The following is a 5,107-nucleotide window of genomic DNA, read 5'->3' as shown; positions in this document are numbered from 1 at the left end:
TTGATGCAATCTATGTATAGTAAAATGCTGAGTTCGTTGGTTTGGTGGACAAAAACTGGAGATTTGTCACCAATTTGAAAATTTTCGATTATTAAACTGATAAAGAAAGTAAAAATTTATAAGTTCGGGCGAAACCGAACCGAATATGATGTTTTTTTCACTTCTCTGTAAACCACATTACTTACTTACTTAGATTATGGAGAACAAACTATTTGAATCGAACATCTTAGAAATGGTGATCCCTGGACACAAATAATAGAAAAAAATATAATTGCATGATCTACAAATTTTTCTAACCTAATTTCATGATATACTTTACCGTTTGTCTGACAAATTAAAAAAAAAACCATATATGTATGTAACCTTGCACCTTGAATACATTTTTTTGCAGATTTGAACATTTCGCATCTCATTTACAACGGTTTTCCCAACATGCTTACCAATTTTCAGCTTTGTGCAAATTATTGAAAACTTTAATGTCTTACTTGACTGAACTAAATTGTATTTACAAACATATATATATATATTTATCGTATTGAGTTATATACAGTAATCTCCACTCATATCTATCTATATCCTTTGATAATATACAAACAAAATGTACATTAAAGCTATGGACTTTTATAGATTTAAAAACCCGTGGTGAGAAAGGATGTGCCTTCGTTCAAAGCTGTCAAAAAATGTAAGCTTACCGGTTTTCGATTTCGGGAAAATAATGAATACATTTATTTAGGCTATTTTGGATCATGTATGTATGATGTGACCAACCGTACTTCTTTCGGAAGTATTTTACTTCTTTTTTAGCTCTTGTACTTCGTACTTCGCAGTACAGTCAAATGTACTTCTTTGCAATATTTTGTACTGCAGTTCCTGTACTTCTCTCAAATTCTGGGCGATACATTCGTTTAAATCCTTCAAGTCACTGTGGACTGATGGCATCATATCTGCGCAGCTACATAGGGCTCTGGAGCTGTAGTGCAATTGGTTGGCTCCGATTTATGCGAACTGCATGAAGACCAGGTATATCCCCAAGGCTTGGGGGGTAATCAATGCTGCGTTCATCCCGAAGGCCGGAAGAGGCCCTCATGTTTCCCCTAGAGATTTTAGGCCTAGAGATTTTGCTAAACACGCTAGATAGACTGATAGGCCTGACATAAGAAACGCGATTCCTCGTAACCATCTTTCAGCTGCTCAACATGCGTATTGCAAGGAAAGGTCGGTAGATACCGCCCTGCACACATTGGTAAAGTGGTTAGAGGAAGCCTTCACGCATAAAGATTATGCAGTGGAGGCCTTACTCTATATCTAGGGGGCCTTCAACAGAACTGTTGCGGCGGAGTGAGATGCGCCTGCACTCAGCGCAGAGTACATGGGTGAACACCGAAAGGTGGTGTTCTCTCTACCCTGCTCTGGATTTCGGTTGTAAACCACCTTCTATAGGAACTGGAAAAAGTTGCCTGTCGGATGATCACCTACGTAGATGATGTGGAACTTTTGGTTGAGGCACGATTTCTATACACCCTTTTTGATTTGGCTCAAGTTTACCCGAACCAGGTACCTATGTGGGCAATCAACGGTGGCCTCGCAGTTAATCCCAGCAAGTCGGAACTAGTCTTGTTTACCAGAAAGTACCCCGTTGTGACCCTTCCCTCGAGTGGGGGTGTTTGTCAAGTACTTAGGCTTGATCCTGGAAAGGAAGCTGTCGTGAAAGCCTAACATTGAGGAAAGGGTATGAAGGGTGCCGGTTGCCTTGTATTGCTATAGATTTCTGATTTTAGATCTATGAAACCAGATTTAAGCCTATCTAGTTTCACGGAGCACTTGCCTGGTGGAACTCACTGGAGAAGGCTACTCTTGAGCATTTACAGCGGATCGCCCTGTCGGAATAAGTGGAGCATTAGGAACACCACACCTACACTGACGCTGAACTTCTTGTTGAACACGGCGCCTGCGGCTATTACAGGCAGAATTGTCGCAGCACGAACTGCTATTAGGCTCAGGGAAAAAGGGTTTTAATACCCTGGAGTTGTGGAGAGCTTTGACTTCGTCCTGAATATAAAGATTACTGCACCTCCGAAATTGCTCCCAGAACCTCCTTCTCTACCTATATTTACTCAAGAGAGGCCTTGGTAGGGTGGGGTTCCTCGAAGAAAGGAGCGTTAAACTTCTTCACGGACTGATAAAAACTTAGAAACAGGGTTGGTTGAGGTTTCTTCTGTCGGAAACTCTCCATCAAAATTAAGTTCAGGCTTCCGAACTTCTGCAGTGCCTTTCAGGTGGAAACATCTGCCATCAAGTAAGCGGTAGACTCACTGCTAAAGGGTGTGATGCGCTCGAACTCGATAAAGGAATGTCTAATCTCTGTATCAATCGCGTTGGAGTACTTCTTGATAAGGCTAGTTTTGGTGATGGGCCACAGTGACGTCGCCGGACACTGCGTGGCTGATGACCTGGTATTGGAAAGGCACCCCTAAAATGTTATTCCCAGATAAGGAGCAACTAGGGACGCCTCTGTCCTCCTGTGGTACACCCTTGGGCCTAGTGTTAACTCGGCGAGCGCTAGACTAGCACACATACTTCGTATTCTCACTACCTCTCAAGGGCTAGTGATGGGGGTTCTGACAGGCCATTGTGCATTTGGCATTCACGCGGATCTTTTTTGTATCAGCTGTCAAGATGAAGATGAGCTGGAATCATCTACACACTTTCCTTTGGACTGTCCAACCCTCGCGTGGCTAAGATCGAAATTAGCCGCATTCGAAATTTGGTTATCGGCTCGCGGCGTTTCGCCGATTAAATTAATGGTCTCCGTCAAGTTTTTTCATGGTATCACAAAGGACAATCTCTTAATTGTCCAAGTGTGTCACCTGCCTGGGGCAACCACTTTAACCTAACCCAACCTAACCTGTACTTCTTTAAGCAATGAAATAGTTGGTGACATTATGTATGTAGCTAGACAACAACCGAATTTTGGATTCAGCCATATTTACAATGCAAACGTCGCTCGGTTTCGGTTTCACTTTAATTCCTTTTTACTATTAATATAGTGTACGTATAATTCTGTTTCGAATTCGGGAAAAATCCGTAGGAATTTGTATCTACTATTTTTAATAAAATTTAAAGAAATTTCTTTCAAAATATATACACTGAATGAAGCACTAGTAGAAGGCTTAAGTATTCCACAAATAAATTACTCTACAATTTCTGCTATTTGTGGCTGTGAATCAAATTTCTCTCAAGGCTTGACTACCACTGATAAATACTAATGAATTGGGGCCTTTGTCTGTTATTTAAATTGCGTCTACATATTAATACAAAAGACGTTTTTTATTACACGTTTTTGTGTCAGCTATTGCTAACAATTAAAATTGGCTCTGACTTAAAAAGTAATATTCGGTCGTTCTCTCCGATAAAACACTTTTGGGTTTTAAATCCGCTAATAAGTCTAGTGAAAATTTTAGAACATTGTATCAATTAAAAAACTATTTGTAACTGTGAGATTACTCTACATATTTCAATCAAACATGAAGGGCATGAACAAAATAGAGGTTGGTGCGCATTCTCATACAAAAACTTTCAGATGTGGCTGCATACAAAAATGTGGGAATTGCTATTGTGAGAAGATAAACTTCAGCGGCAATAAGCTTAATGTTTGGCTAATACTAATTTCTATTTTTCAATTGTACGTATGTATATTTAATTCATTGTGGCATTATTTTTATTTACCACCTCATTGGTCAGGAATTTAAATATTTAGCTTAAATATTACTTAATAGAGAATATCATGTAATATATCACATATTGATCTCTTAATCTGAAGCAATAATAAATAAAGGTTTGCTACTAAAATTAAAAAAGTATTTTGCAAGAATCTATCTACTGCACTAGAAACTTAGTAAAAAAAAAAAAATGTTTACCAAATAAATAAGTTCATGGCACCTTCTTATAAACAAGGGCTGGGACTATCAGAGTATACGGATATCCGTTGTGATATTCGTGAATATGGATAATCGAGATAACCAGCTAATATCCGTTTATTAGTTATCTGGATTAAAAAAATTCGGATGAAACTACTAACCCTAGTAACAACGATATTACTCTGTGAAGTATGCAATTAAGTTACTTCTACAAGAATCCATAGTTGAATTGCTAAATGTATAGGGTGATCCATATAGATTTTCTTTTTTTTTTAAGATTAAATAAAACACTTAAAACAGAACTCGATGTCTGAATCTTTATTATTACGCAGACATTTGGTTTCAGCAAGTTATCGTGTGATATTACACCTCTGTATTTTTTTCTTTGGGATTATGGGAAGTCAGTAGTCTTCGTCAATAAGCCAGCCATGATTAAAGAAAAGATCTAGATGGATCATCCTATATAAATTAGCAGTGTTACAAATGTACCAATAATCGCGGTTATTAGAAGTGGAAACGATTTTTGGTAATAAAATTTGCCGGTGCCAAATCATCGGTTACATATGTACAAGTGACTTTCTAAAATTACCATTATGTACTTATTTGTGTAAAGATCTGTTAATTTGCATTAATGCATGTAAAAACTTTTATAAGTGTCCGTGTTATTATATTCCTTGCTGGGATATCATGAACTAGTGAAGAGAATGTTTGGTTCAGAACCAGTGTTACGGTCGCCTTAAGACATCAAGCATTGAAAAATGTATCCACTCCAAAAAAATATCACAAAACGAATCAGTTGTTCAGAAATCTGATTCACCTGATTGGTAGCATTGAGCTGGGGGTATTCACAGTTAAGCGATTTATCGAGTACTAAAACTATGCCAAAATATATTTGCTAGTTATATCCTTAATACGAGTATATCGCTTAAAAAGTAAATTGATTGAGGTATATATATTTTATCAACTATATACATATACATATATACAATACCTCCAAAATTTTTTAGGGCATGGCTGCATACATGGCATGGCGTTAGAACCCTTTTTAATTAAGTTTTTAAGATAGGGCTCAACCGGCCGGCCAAGTGTACATGCCTACATATCGCTCCTTTGCTGAAAGAACTTCATATTTGATAATCGCTAATAGTTTGAGAAAATTGCCTTTAAAGCTTATTTAATCCCTTGAAGAA

This window comes from Rhagoletis pomonella, unplaced genomic scaffold (genome assembly GCF_013731165.1).
Source record: "Rhagoletis pomonella isolate Grant_MI unplaced genomic scaffold, Rhpom_1.0 Rhpom_scaffold_00007, whole genome shotgun sequence".
Classification (NCBI taxonomy): domain Eukaryota; kingdom Metazoa; phylum Arthropoda; class Insecta; order Diptera; family Tephritidae; genus Rhagoletis; species Rhagoletis pomonella.
Note: the sequence above shows the minus strand (reverse complement) of the source record.